This window comes from Arachis hypogaea, chromosome 7 (genome assembly GCF_003086295.3).
Source record: "Arachis hypogaea cultivar Tifrunner chromosome 7, arahy.Tifrunner.gnm2.J5K5, whole genome shotgun sequence".
Classification (NCBI taxonomy): Eukaryota; Viridiplantae; Streptophyta; class Magnoliopsida; order Fabales; family Fabaceae; genus Arachis; species Arachis hypogaea.
Genome location: NC_092042.1, coordinates 43,706,700 through 43,722,111, shown reverse-complemented (window position 1 = coordinate 43,722,111; position 15,412 = coordinate 43,706,700). Strand labels below are relative to the sequence as shown.

Sequence of the window (15,412 nt, the reverse complement as noted above, 5' to 3'; positions counted from 1 at the left end):
GGGGTTGTAAGTATCACCATAGAATTCATTTTGACTTGAATGCATGTACTAGACTTGTTCTTGTTGTTGCTCCTCTTGAATTTCTTCATTTTGCCCCCATGTGGTTGATGGTTGGCTAGTGTTAACTGCTGCAACTTGGAGGTTATCAATCCTCTTGGTCATTTGCTCAAATTGTTGTTGAATTTGCTGCTGCATTAATTTGTTCTGAGCCAGGATTGAATCCACTCCTTCTAGCTCCATTACTCCTCTTCTTTGTGATGGTTGGCGGCTTCTTTGATGAGCAAAGAAATATTGGTTGTTAGCCACCATATCAATGAGTTCTTGAGCCTCCTCTGCAGTTTTCATGAGTTGCAAGGAACCTCCAGCTGAATGATCCAAAGCTTCCTGGGATTTCAATGTTAAGCCTTCATAGAAGTTTTGCAGCTTCTCCCATTCATTAAACATGGCAGGGGGGCATTTTCTGACTAGAGCCTTGTACCTCTCCCATGCCTCATAAATGGGTTCAGCCTCCATTTGTGTAAATGTTTGTACCTCAGCCTTCAACCTTATAATCCTCTGAGGTGGATAAAACTTGGCAAGGAACTTGGTTACCAAATCATCCCAGTTGTTGATGCTGTCCCTTGGAAACGATTCCAACCATTGAGTGGCCTTGTCCCTGAGAGAGAATGGGAATAGCATCAGTTTGTAACTGTCAGGAAGCACACCATTAGTTTTGACAGTGTTACATATCCTCAAGAAGGTGGATAAGTGTTGGTGCGGGTCTTCAAGTGATCCTCCACCAAAAGAGCAATTGTTCTGAACCAAAGTGATGAGTTGTGGCTTAAGTTCAAAATTGTTTGCATTGACATTTGGAGCCAAAATGCTGCTTCCACAATGTCTAGGATTTGCAAAGGTATAGGAGGCCAAAACTCTCCTCTGGGGTGGGTTGTCATTGTTGTTGTCTGCTCCACCTGGTGGATTCGTTGAATGTTCCTCCATCTCTTGAAATTCTTCGTCTGATTCCTCTTCTCCAACAATATTTTCCCTCTTTCAGCTCTTCTTAACCTTCTGAGAGTTCTTTCATCTTGTTCATGAAAATTTAGTGTGTTTCTTCTTGTACCTGACATACAAGCATAACATAAGAAACACACAAACCAGTGATACTTCAATCTACTGCTAAATTGAAGTTTTAGTTAGTTTAAGCAAAAAATCAAACAGTTAGTGGGTTAATCAAAAATTAAGAAAAAGTGCTTGATCTAAACTACCACCTCACTTAATCATTGTCAATCTAATCAATCCCCGGCAACGGCGCCAAAAACTTGATGTGTGGAAAACGATCCAACACAAAACTCACCGGCAAGTGCACCGGGTCGCATCAAGTAATAAAAACTCACGGGAGTGAGGTCGATCCCACAGGGATTGAAGGATTGAGCAATTTTAGTTTAGTGGTTGATTTAGTCAAGCGAATCAAGATTTGGTTGAGTGATTTGTGATTTGCAGAATTTAAATTGCATTGAAAGTAAAGGGAATGTGTAAATTGCATGAAATTAAAGAGAGCAAGAATTAAATTGCCGAATCTTAAAGAACAAGTAATATAAATTGCAGAAACTTAGAACGCAAGAAATGTAAATTGCGGAATCTTAAATTGCAAGAAATGTAAATGACTTGAATTGTAAAGGGAATTGGGAATTGGATTTGCAGAAATTTAAACAAGGCAAAGTAAATTGCATCAAACAGAAGAGTAAAAGGGGATTGGGATTGAATCGGATCTGAAGCAGAAGAGTAAATGAACATGAAAAGCAATAAACAGAGAATTGGAAATTAGAAATTCAGATCTCAGGGCCCAAGAGACTAGATAACTGAGTCTAGATCTCAATGCCTTCCTAGATCCAACAAGAACACTTGCAAAGAAATTGTAAATTGCAAAGAAAGTAGATGAAGAGCAATTAACAGAAATTTAAACTCAATTATGCAGTAAATAAAGCAGAGAGATCCAAGGATGAGATTGAAACAGAATTTCTTCAATTCTCCAACCCAAGATCCAAGACAAAGTAATTAAAATTGAAAACAATAAAACTAAGAGGAAGAGAATGGAATTCTCCTTCCCCAAAACTAAGAAATTAAAGATCACTCAATACCAAAAGCTCTCCGAAAACTACTAAGCAAAACTAAAAGGAAAACTAAAAAGAAGAGCTTCCCGAATAACTTGAATTCTATCCTATTTATACACTTTCTTCAAATGATCTTCAAGCCTTGAGTTGGGCCTTTGCTCTTGGTGGAATTGGGTTGAAAGAGGCCTTGATTGATTGCTCTTGGGGTTTGGAGAGGAACCAAAGTGAACCAATTGAACCGGGTTGGAGTTTTTCAAAAGTTGGAGTAAAAGTTTGAGCAAAAGTTAGGGGTCTAACTTTTGCTCCAACTTTTCATATCAGCTAGCCTCTTTTGCTGATACCAACGTTGGTGCAAAAGTTAGGGGTCTAACTTTTGCTCCAACGTTGGCCCTTCCTAGTGCACCTATGGCGCCAACGTTAGCCCAAAAGTTAGGGGTCTAACATTGGCGCAAACTTTTGCTCCTCCCCTTGTATTTTCATGTGCCAACGTTAGCCCAAAAGTTAGGGGGCTAACGTTGGCGCAAACTTTTGGTGGCCAGGGAGGCTTTTCTCATGCCAACGTTAGCCCAAAAGTTAGGGGGATAACGTTGGCGCAAACTTTTGGTGCCCAGGGGTTGATTTTCAAGTTCTAACGTTAGCCCAAAGTTAGGGGTCTAACTTTGAGGCTAACTTTTCACCCAAAAGTTTGTGCAAAAGTTTGAGGCTAACTTTAGGTCCAACTTTTTGCTTCCTGGTTCAATTTCACTTATTCCATTGTCCTCTCTTTACTCCTAGATATTCCTTCTTGCTTCAACCTTTCTTCAAGATTTCTTCACCTATCATTAATCAACCAAACACATCAAAGCTATGCTCAAAATCATGAGATATTCATTCTATCCTAATGTGCAACCATTATGGCATCAAATCTCATAAAATAGCATGAATTCATACATAGTTGATTCAATCAAAGGAAGCGTGAAAATCTACCCAAATTGGCTTGCTTAGAGCTCAAGAAAGTGCATAATTCAATTGAAAACAAAAGAAAAAGACTAGTGAAACTAGGCTAAGATGACTTGTCATCAAAACCTTTCTCAACAGAAAAGGCAACATACTTGAAATGTTGAATCAAATCATTAATTGATAGCAAGTATTTTTGAAAATGGAAAGAAATTGATTTTGAAAAAGATTTGATTGAAAAGATTTGATTTGAAAAAGATTTGATTTTGAAAAAATTTTGAAAACGTGAAAAAAAAATTGCATTAAAAACAAATCTTCCCTCTTGTGCCATCCTGGCGTTAAACGCCCAGAATGGTGCACATTCTGGCATTTAACGCCCAAACCACTACCCTTTTGGGCGTTAAACGCCCAGCCAGGCACCCTGGCTGGCGTTTAAATGCTAGTTTGCCTTCCTTACTGGCGTTTTGAACGCCCAGCTTTTTCTGTGCAATTCCTCTGCTAAATGTTCTGAATCTTCAATCCTCTGTATTATTGACTTGAAAAGACACAAATTAAAAATATTTTTGGATTTTTAATAATAAGGAATAATCAAAATGCAACTAAAATCAAATAATAATGCATGCAAGACACCAAACTTAGCAGTTTGTATACTACTGACACTAACAAAATGAGAATGCATATGAGACACATAAACACTCAAGTCAAGAGAATTAAAAATCAGAGCAATGAAATCATCAAGAACAACTTGAAGATTAATGAAGACACATGCATGAATGCAAAAAGAACAGAAACATGCAATTGACACCAAACTTAACATGAAACACTAGACTCAAACAAGAAATATTTTTGGATTTTATGCTTTTGTAATTTTTTTGTGCTTTTTCGAAAATTAAGTGGAAAAGAAAATAAAGATATCAAAATTCTTAATGAGAATTCCAAGAATCATTGCAATGCTAGTCTAAGACTCCGGTCCAGGAATTAGACATGGCTTCATAGCCAGCCAAGCATTCAAAGAAAGCTCCGGTACAAAACACTAGACATGGCCAATGGCCAGCCAAGCTTTAGCAGATCATTGCTCCAACAGCAAGATTGATAGAAATCAACAAGCTCTTATGATGATGAGTTGAAACCTCGGTCCAATAAAATTAGACATGGCTTCACAGCCAGCCAGACTTCAACAGATCATCATGAAACTCTAGAATTCTTTCTTAAGAATTCTGAAAAAAATACCTAATCTAAGCAACAAGATGAACCGTCAGTTGTCCAAACTCAACAATCCCCGGCAACGGCGCCAAAAACTTTGTGCACGACATTGTGATCTCTTCTTTTCACAACTCAAATAATCCCCGGTGATGAATCCAAAAACTTGGTGTTCAATACCATGGCATCAACACAACTTTGCACAACTAACCAGCAAGTGTACTGGGTCGTCCAAGTAATAAACCTTACGCGAGTAAGGGTCGATCCCACAGAGATTGTTGGTATGAAGCAAGCTATGGTCACCTTGTAAATCTTAGTCAGGCAAACTCAAATGGTTATGAATGATGAATAAAACATAAAGGTAAAGATAGAGATACTTATGTAATTCATTGGTGGGAATTTCAGATAAGCGTATGAAGATGCTTTGTCCCTTCCGTCTCTCTGCTTTCCTACTGTCTTCATCCAATCCTTCTTACTCCTTTCCATGGCAAGCTGTATGTAGGGTTTCACCGTTGTCAGTGGCTACCTCCCATCCTCTCAGTGAAAATGTTCAACGCACCTGTCACGGCACGGCTATTCAGCTGTCGGTTCTCGATCATGTCGGAATAGAATCCAGTGATTCTTTTGCGTCTGTCACTAACGCCCCACAATCGCGAGTTTGAAGCTCGTCACAGTCATTCAATCATTGAATCCTACTCAGAATACCACAGACAAGGTTTAGACCTTCCGGATTCTCTTGAATGCCGCCATCAATTCTAGCTTATACCACGAAGATTCCGATTAAGGGATCCAAGAGATATCCACTCAATCTAAGGTAGAACGGAGGTGATTGACAGTCACACGTTCATAGGTGAGAATGATGATGAGTGTCACGGATCATCACATTCATCAAGTTGAAGAACAAGTGATATCTTAGAACAAGAACAAGCTGAATTGAATAGAAGAACAATAGTAATTGCATTAATACTCGAGGTACAACAGAGCTCCACACCTTAATCTATGGTGTGTAGAAACTCCACCGTTGAAAATACATAAGAACAAGGTCTAGGCATGGCCGTGAGGCCAGCCTCCCAATGTGATCAAAAGATCTAAAATGATATAAAGATCCAAAGATATAAAAATACAATAGTAAAAGGTCCTATATATAGAGAACTATTCCTAGGGTTTACAGAGATGAGTAAATGACATAAAAATCCACTTCCGGGCCCACTTGGTGTGTGCTTGGGCTGAGCATTGAAGCATTTTTGTGTAGAGACTTCTCTTGGAGTTAAACGCCAGCTTTTGTGCCAGTTTGGGCGTTTAACTCCCATTCTTGTGCCAGTTCCGGCGTTTAACGCCGGGCATTCTTGAGCCGATTTGGAACGCCGGTTTGGGCCATCAAATCTTGGGAAAAGTATGGACTATTATACATTGCTGGAAAGCCCAGGATATCTACTTTCCAACGCCGTTGAGAGCGCGCCAATTGGGCTTCTGTAGCTCCAGAAAATCCACTTTGAGTGCAGGGAGGTCTGAATCCAACAGCATCTGCAGTCCTTTTTAGTCTCTGAATCAGATTTTTGCTCAAGTCCTTCAATTTCAGCCAGAAACTACCTGAAATCACAGAAAAACACACAAACTCATAGTAAAGTCCAGAAAAGTGAATTTTAACTAAAAACTAATAAAAATATACTAAAAACTAACTAGAACATACTAAAAACATACTAAAAACAATGCCAAAAAGCGTATAAATTATCCGCTCATCAGCCCTCCTACCCACTAATGCTCAAAGCCTTGGATCCTCTTTACCCTTACCTTTTGGTTTAAAGGGCTATTGGCTTTTTCTACTTGCTTTTTCTTTTCCTTTCATTTTCTCTATTTTTCGCCCTTTTTTTCGCAAGCTTTGTATTTTTCACTGCTTTTTCTTGCTTCAAGAATCAATTTTATAATTTTTCAGATCATCAATAACATTTATCTTTTTTCATTATTCTTTCAAGAGCAAAAAATTTTAACATTCATAAACTTCACTATCAAAAATATGCACTATTCAAGCATTCATTCAGAAAACAAAAAGTATTGCCACCACATCAAACTAATTAAACTAATTTCAAGTTAGAATTTGAAATTCATGTACTTGTTGTTCTTTTGCAAATAGAAACATTTTTCTTTTAAGAAAGGTGAAGGATTCATGGAACACTCATAGCTTTAAGACATAGGCACTAGACACCAATGATCATGTAATAAAGACACAAACATAGACAAAACATAAAGCATTAAAAACCGAAAAATAGAAAAATAAGAACAAGGAAATTAAAGAACGGGTCCACCTTAGTGACGGCGGCTAGTTCTTCCTCTTGAAGATCTTATGGAGTGCTTGAGCTCCTCAATATCTCTTCCTTTCCTTTGTTGCTCCTCCCTCATGGCTTTTTGGTCCTGTCTAATTTCATGGAGTATAATGGAGTGCTCTTGGTGCTCCATCCTTAGTTGCTCCATGTTGGAGCTCAAATATCCTAAAGAGGTGTTGAGTTACTCCCAATAGTTGTGTGGAGGAAAATGCATCCCTTGAGGCATCTCAGGGATTTCTTGATGAGGGACTTCCCCATGCTTGTGTTGAGGTCCATGAGTGGGCTCTCTTGTTTGCTCCATCCTCTTTCTAGTGATGGGCTTTTGAGATGAATCTCTCCATCTCCCATGACTCAGAGTTGGAAGTAACTGCCTTTCATTTTCTCTTTCTAGAGGTTTCTTCGGTCTTAGGTGCCATTAATGGTTATGGAAAAATAAAAAGAAACACTTTTTCCAAACCAAACCTAAAAGGTTTTCTCATCCTCGAGCAAAAGAAGAAAGAAGGGAGGAGAAGAAGAAGAAATAGAGGAGATGAAGGTGTAGGAGTGGTTCGGCCAAGGGGGGTTGGGAGTGTTTGTGATGTGTGAAAATAAAGGAGTAGGGGGAGAGTGAATCCAAGTGATAAGGGTTGGGTTTGGGAGGGAAATGGTTTGAACTTGATTGGGTAGGGGTATGTGAGTTGTGTGATGCGAAATAGTGGATGGATGTGATTGGTGAAGAGATTATGGGGAAGATGGTAGGATGAGATAGGTGAATAGTGTTTGGGGAAGAGTGTTATAGAAAGGTGTGAAGAAGGGAGAGAGTGAGTTGGGGTAGGTAAGGATCATGTGGGGTCCACAGATCCTGAGGTGTCAAGGATTTCTCATCCCTGCACCTTTCTGGCATTTAAACACCCTCTGTGTGGCATTTCTGGCATTAAACGCCAGGCTGATGCCCCTTTCTGGCGTTAAACGCCTGTCTGGCTGCCAGTTCTGGCGTTTAACGCCCAGAATGCTGCCAGACTGGGCGTTAAACGCCCATTCTACTATCCTTACTGGCGTTTAATGCCAGCTAGACACCAGACACCCTTTTCTGGCGTTAAACCCCAGTCTGTGTGCCATTTCTGACGTTTAACGCCTAGAATACTGCCAGACTGGGTGTTAAACGCCCATTTTGCTATCCTTACTGGCGTTGAAATGCCAGTAAGCTCGTTCTCCAGGGTGTGCTATTTTTTTGATGCTATTTTTGATTCCGCTTTAATTCTGCAGCTATTTTTGTGACTTCACATGATCATCAACCTAAAGAAAATATATACTAACAATGGAGAATAAAATGAAAAAGTAATTAATATAGATAAATAAAAGTGGGTTGCCTCCTAATAAGCGCTTCTTTAATGTCAATAGCTTGACAGTGAGCTCTTACAGAGCTGCACAGATGCTCAAAGCCTAATTGTGGTTTTCCAACACCAAACTTAGAGTTTGACTGTGGGGGCTCTGCTTGACTCTGTATTGAGAGAAGCTTTTCATGCTTCCTCTCCACGGTTACAGAGGAAGATCCTTGAGCCTTGAACATAAGGTAGTCCTCATTCAGTTGCAGGACTAACTCTCCTCTGTCCACATCAGTCACAGCTTTTGCTATGGCTAGGAATGGTCTTTCAAGGATGATGGATTCATCCTCATCCTTCCCAGTGTCTAGGATTATGAAGTCAGCAGAGATGTAAAGGCCTTCAACTTTTACCAAGACATCCTCTACAAGTCCATAAGCTTGTTTCTTTGATTTGTCTGCCATCTCTAGTGAGATTCTTGCAGCTTGTACCTTAAAGATCCCTAGTTTCTCCATTACAGAGAGTGGCATAAGGTTGATACCTGACCCCAGGTCACATAGAGCCTTCTCAAAGGTCATGGTGCCTATGGTGTAAGGTATTAAGAACTTTCTAGGATCTGGTTTCTTTTGAGGCAGTGTCTGCTGAATCCATGTATTCAGTCATCAATGGAGGTTCATCCTCCCAAGTCTCACTACCAAATAACTTGGCATTTAGCTTCATGATTGCTCCTAGATACTGAGTAACTTGCTCTTCAACAGTGTCTTCATCCTCTTCAGATGAAGAGTATTCATCAGAGCTCATGAATGACAATAGTAAGTTCAGTGGAATCTCTATGGTCTCTGTATGAGCCTCAGATTCATTTGGTTCCTCAATAGGGAACTCTTTATTGGTCAATGAACATCCCTTGAGGTCTTCCTCAAAGGGAATTGCTGCCTTGTCACTCTCTCCATGTTCGGCCACTTTGGTTATAGTTATGGCCTTGCACTCTCTTTTGGGATTCTCTTCTGTATTGCTTGGGAGAGTACTAGGAGAAGTTTCTGTAACTCTTTTACTCAGCTGACCCACTTGTGCCTCCAAATTTCTGATGGAGGACCTTGTTTCATTCATGAAACTGAGAGTGGTCTTTGATAGATCAGAGACTCTTTTTGCTAAGCTAGAGAGGCTCTGCTCAGAATTCTCTATCTGTTGCTGAGAGGATGATGGAAAAGGTCTGCTATTGCCAAACTTATTTCTCCCACTATTATTGTTGTTGAAGCCTTGTTGAGGCTTCTGTTGATCCTTCCATAAGAAATTTGGATGATTCCTCCATGAAGGATTATAGGTGTTTCCATAAAATTCTCCCATGTAATTCACCTCTTCCATTGTAGGATTCTCCTTCAGAGGAGGCTTCTTTAGCACTGCCGGATGCAGCTTACAATCTAGTCAGATTCTGAGAAATCAAATTAACTTGCTGAGTCAATATTATGTTCTGAGCCAATATGGCATTCAGAGTATCAATCTCAAAAACTTTTTTCTTCTGAGTCATCCTATTATTCATAGGATTTTTTTCAGAAGTGTACATGAACTGGTTATTTACAACCATCTCAATGAGTTCCTGGGCTTTTACAAGGGTTTTCAGATGAAGGGATCCACCAGCAGAATGGTCCAATGACATCTTAGACAATTCAGACAGACCATCATAGAATATACATATGATGCTCCATTTTGGAAGCATGTCAGAAGGACACCTTTTGGTTAGTTGCTTGTATCTTTCCCAAGCTTCATAGAGGGATTCACCTTCCTTCTGTTTGAACATTTGGACTTCCACTCTAAGCTTGCTCATCTTTTGAGGTGGAAAGAATTTGGTCAAGAAAGCATTGACCAACTTGTCCCAAGAGTTCTGTCTTTCTTTAGGTTGTAAGTCCAATCATGTTCTAGCTCTGTCTCTTACAGTAAAGGGGAAAAGCATAAGTCTGTAGACCTCAGGATTAACCCCATTGGTCTTGACAGTATCACAGATCTGCAAAATTCAGCTAAGAACTGATGAGGATCTTCCGATGGAAGTCCATGAAACTTGTAATTTTACTGCATTAGAGAAACTAATTGAGGCTTAAGCTCAAAATTGTTTGCTCCAATGGTAGGAATTGAGATGCTTCTTCCATAGAAGTTGGAAGTTGATGCAGTATAGTCACCAAGCATCTTCTTTGCATCTCTGGCATTGTTGTTGGGTTTGGCTGCCATGTCTGCTTCTTTTTCGAATTTCTCTGTAAGGTCCTCTCCAGATTGTTGTGCTTTAGCTTCTCTTAGCTTCTTCTTCAGAGTCCTTTCAGGTTTAGGATCGGCTTCAACAAGAATATTTTTATCCCTATTTCTGCTCATATGAAAAAGAAGAGAACAAAGGGAGTAGTGGAATCCTCTATGTCACAGTATATAGATTCCTTGATGTGTTAGAAGAAAAGAAGAATAGAGGAATGAGGTAGACAGAGAATGAGAAAAATTCGAACACAGAGGGAGAGAGAGGGTTCGAATTATAAGTAGAAGAGAAGTGTTAGCAAATAAATAGAAAGAGATGAGAGAGAGAGTATTCAAAAATTAAAATTAAAAATATTTTTAATTAACTAATTGTTTTAGTTTTAATTAAAAATATTTTTGAAAAAGTGGTTAGTGATTTTTGAAAATTGGAAGTGGAAAAGTGGTTAGGTGGCTTTGAAAAAGATAAGAAATAGTAATTAGTTGAAAAAGATTTTGAAAATAATTGTGAAAAGATAAGAAGTTAGGAAAAAAAAGATTTTGAAATCAAAATTTAAAAAGATATGATTGAGAAAGATTTGATTGAAAAAGATATGATTTTAAAAAGATATTTTGAAAATATATGATTGAAAAATATTTGATTTTTAAAATTGATGACTTGACTAACAAGGAACTAAAAGATATGATTCTAAAATTCAAAGATTGAACCTTTCTTAACAAGAAAGTAACAAACTTTCAATTTTTTGAATCACAACATTAATTGTTAGCAAGGATTTTTGAAAATGTGGAAAGATAAGATTTTAAAATTATGAATTAAAACATAAAAATTTAAAAAAATTTGAATTGGGAATGAAATTACCTCGCTTGTGTCATCCTGGCGTTAAACGCCCAAAATGATATCCATTTTGGCGTTTAACGCCCATGTGGCTGCCTCTTTGGGCGTTTAACACCCAGCCAAATACCCTGGCTGGCGTTAAACGCTAGAAATCCTTTTTTATTGGGCATTTTTCTAAATGCCCAGAATTGTACCTTTACTGGTGTTAAACGCCCAAAATGATAGCCATTTTGGCATTTAACGCCCAAATTGCCTCTTTACTGACGTTTTAAGGCCAGTGAGCTCTTTTCCTCTATGATTCTTCTGCCTTATGTTCTGAACCTTCATTTCTCTGTATTATTTACTTGAAAATATATATTTTTTATTTTTGAATTTTTAATGAAGAGAGAGAAAAACAACAAAATGAAATAAAACATAAAAATGCAAGATCAAAACAAGTAATGCATGCATGGACACTTTGAATGTCAAGATGAACACCAAGAACACTTTGAAGATCATGATGAACATCAAGGACATATTTTTGAAAATTTTTAAGAAAAGAAAGACATGCAAGACACCAAACTTAGAAATTTTGAATGTTCAAACACTATGATTTTGAAAATGCATATGAAAAACAACATAAAACACAAAACAAGAAAATCATGAGATTGAACAAAGGAAATCATCAAGAACAACTTGAAGATCACAAAAAAACACAATACAACTTTTTTTTATTTTTATGATTTTATTAAAATTTTTTTTTATTTTTTGAAAATAAAAATAAAAAGCTTAAACATAAAAAAACATTACCCAATCTAAGCAACAAGATGAACCGTCAGTTGTCCAAACTCGATCAATCCCCGGCAACGGTGCTTCACACTTTTCACAACTCCGCACAACTAACCAGCAAGTGCACTGGGTCGTCTAAGTAATACCTTACGTGAGTAAGGGTCGATCCCATGGAGATTGACGGCTTGAAGCAAGCTATGGTCATCTTGTAAATCTCAGTCAGGCAGATTCAAATGGTTATGAGGATTTGATAATTAAAAGATAAATAAAACAGAAAATAACATAGAGATACTTATGTAATTCATTGGTGGGAATTTCAGATAAGCGTTTGGAGATGCTTTGTTGTTCTGAACCTCTGCTTTCCTATTGTCTTCATCCAATCATACGTCCTCCCTTCAATGGCAAGCTGTATGGCTAATCAACTGTTGGATTTCTCGTCTCAAATGAAAAATACCAGGCACAGCTACCGCAGGGCTAATCATCTGTCGGTTCTCACTTGTGTCAGAATAGGATCCCTTGATCCTTTTGCACACTGTCACTGCGCCCAACAGTCGTGAGTTTGAAACTCGTCACAGTCATCCCATCCTAGATCCTACTCGGAATACCATAGACAAGGTTTAGACTTTCCGGATCTCAGGAATGCTGCCAATTGTTTGCCAATACCACGAATGTTCTAATATTAGATTCGGATGGTCTATTGTCAGGAGAGACAATGCGAATTGTGGATCCAAGACCCAAGAGAATATACTCCAGCTATTGTTTAATGACTATGTTGAACATCATGTAGACCGCTTATGGTTGTTAGGCACGCGGATCTTGGCTAAGCGAGTAACGAAGATAATATATGATTGTCACGAGTCACCCCTTCATTCTAACTTAACTGAATTAAGTACGAAAGTATATATCGGAGAAGAAGTAGGCGTGAATTGAAAGAAAAATAATATTACTTGCATTAATTCATGAGGAATAGCAGGGCTCATCACCTTAATCTATGAGGTGTAGAAACTCCACCGTAGAAAATACATAAGAGAAAAAGGTCTAGGCATGGCCGAATGGCCAGCCTCCCAAAAGTGCAAAATGATCTAAAGTGAACAAAAAGCTATTCCAAAATATGTTCCAAAAGATCCAAATACAACAGTCAAAAGTGCTATTTATACTAAACTAGCAACCTAGGTTTACAGAAAATGAGTAGATAGTGCAGAAATCCACTTTCGGGGCCCACTTGGTGTGTGTTTGGGCTGAGCTTTAAAGCTTTCACGTGCATAGGCTATCCTTGGAGTTAAACACCCAAATTGGTACCCAAGCTGGCGTTTAACTCCAGTTCTGGTGCCAGTTCTGGCGTTTTACGCCAGAAAAGGGTCTTTGGTGGGCGTTTGGATGCCAGTTTGGGCCATCAAATCTCGGACAAAGTATGGACTATTAAACATTGCTGGAAATTCCAAGATGCCTACTTTCCACCGCAATTGAGAGTGCGCCAATTGGGCTTCTGTAGCTCTAGAAAATTCACTTCGAGTGTAGGAGGGTCAGAATCCAACAGCATCTGCAGTCGTTTCTCAGCCTCTGAATCAGATTTTCACTCAGGTCCCTCAATTTCAACCAGAAAATACCTGAGTAAAAACTAATAAAAATATACTAAAAATTAACTAAAATATACTAAAAACTACCTAAAAAACAATGGAAGACCCTATGGGCTTACTTGCTCAAGCCTCTCCTTAGCACACACACATCATAGGCATTTAGCTTGTTTTATTCTTTGGAAATTGATGTCCAACACCTCTTTGGGTCACTAAATGCTTTGTCTCAAAGTAGCTCTTGATGGTTGATTAGGGAAAAAACGATTCCACACAAACTCACCGGCAAGTGTACCAGTTCGCATCAAGTAGTAATAACTCACAAGAGTGAGGTCGATCCCACAGAGATTGATGGATTGAGCAATTTTAGTTAGATGATGAATTTATTTAGGCAAATAGTTGATGATTTGAGTGAATTGTGATCAACAGAAGCTAAATTGCATGAAAATAAAAGGGAGAGGTGAAATTGACAAAATCTAAAGTGTAGAAAATGTAAATTGAGCTGAAACTTAAATTGCAAGTAATGTAAATAAATGAAACTTAGATTGCAAGAAATGTAAATGAATGAAGCTTAAAGTGCAAGAAAATGAAATGACTGAATCTAAATTGCAGAGAAACTTAAATTTCTTGAAGATTAAAGGAATTTGGATGCTGGGATTCAGAATTCAACAAGAAAATGTAAATTGAAGCAAAACAGAAAGCCATTAGATGAATGGACTCAATTCAGTAGCAAAACAGAAAGGAAAGTTGCTTTAAAAACAAAATAGAAAGAAAACATAGATTGATTGTGAAATCTAGAGAAAAATTGAAGATCTGAGAGGAGCAATGAGATTAGGAAGCAGATCTAGATCTAAATTACTCCCTTGATCAAACAGAAAATAATTGCAGAATAAATAAAAGGGAAAATAGAAAATGAAACTTTGATCTAATCCTTAGAACAATTTAGATGAGAGGTGAAAGATAATTCTCAGATTTAGAATTAATGAAGCTCTTCAATCTCAATTCAAATTCCAAGAACAGATAGCAGAAGTTGCAGAAGAAAAGAAAATCAAAACAAAAAGCAAGATCCAATTCCCAAAATCCCAAATTCAAAGACAATGAAAATTCAAAGTGAAAACTAAAAAATGAACTAAAGGTAAAAAGTCAAAAGTGAGCAAAAGGTTCCTCTACAAATCAAATAAACTCCTATTTATACACTTTCTATTTTTTGGTTTTCAGAATTTGGAATGGGCTTTTCAAGTTTGTGAAGAAGTGAATCCAAGATGGCATTTGATTGAAAATGGTCCATGGGTCCTAGCATCAGTGGAGCGCTCAGTTAAGTAAGGTAACGTAGCGCTCCCTTGCTTAATGTCAAGCCTTCGAACCAAGCCTTATGCCAAAGTAGCACTCACTAAATGATTTCAACGTAGCACTACATGATTGAGTTGGTCTCCACGTTCGAACCTTGCTGGCTTCATTTGCTAGCAATTTCCTCAGGCCAAAGTAGCGCTCAGTGAGGTTAAGCAACGTAGCGGTACTTTGCTTCCCTTGTGTGCATGGTTCGAACCTTGGCACCTTCATTGGCGAGTGTCGCGCCTTGCTTTTATTTTGGTGGGTCACGAAAAAGTGAAAAGAGTTAACGTAGAGCTCTCTTCAATTGAGGGCTACCCTTGTTTTCCTTGGTTCTCTTTGAGCGCTCCGTTTGGGCACTCAACGTAGCGCTATGCTTGAGCGCTTGCTTTAGTGGAGTGCTTTGTCTTGTAGCGCCTTGGTGCTTAATTGCCAGCGCTCACTTTGTGAGCACTGCGCTCAATTAGAGAGCGTTGCCTCCCTTGCCCCTTGGTTTGGATGATCGCCATGCTTTTATGTCATGGGTCACGCTTTTCAAAGCGTGGGCTAAGGTCCAAAGCATGCTCTAAGATTCCTTTTTCCTTTTTTTTTCATCGTTTCTTCACCTACAAGTAATCAAAACAACCAATCAAAGCATCACCAAATTCACAAGATTTCTAAATCATTTAAAAACCAAGTAATTCTAGCTTAAACCTTATGATTTTATTGCAAATAATTAATGGTTGATTGAATTGACATAACCATGCAAATCCACTCCAAATCACTTACTTATAATGCAAGAAAGTGCATAAAACCTAATAAAACAAGTGATAAATGCTTGAAAAGCTAGCAA

General features: G+C 38.3%; 1 non-coding gene across 1 annotated transcript; it reads left to right on the top strand.

Moving 5' to 3' along the window:
• The first annotated feature begins 9,556 nt into the window (after window positions 1-9,556).
• Window positions 9,557-9,664, top strand: LOC112704528 (small nucleolar RNA R71). The gene has a single exon (XR_003155149.1). It is a non-coding gene; the product is annotated as a small nucleolar RNA R71 (small nucleolar RNA).
• Window positions 9,665-15,412: the final 5,748 nt, after the last annotated feature.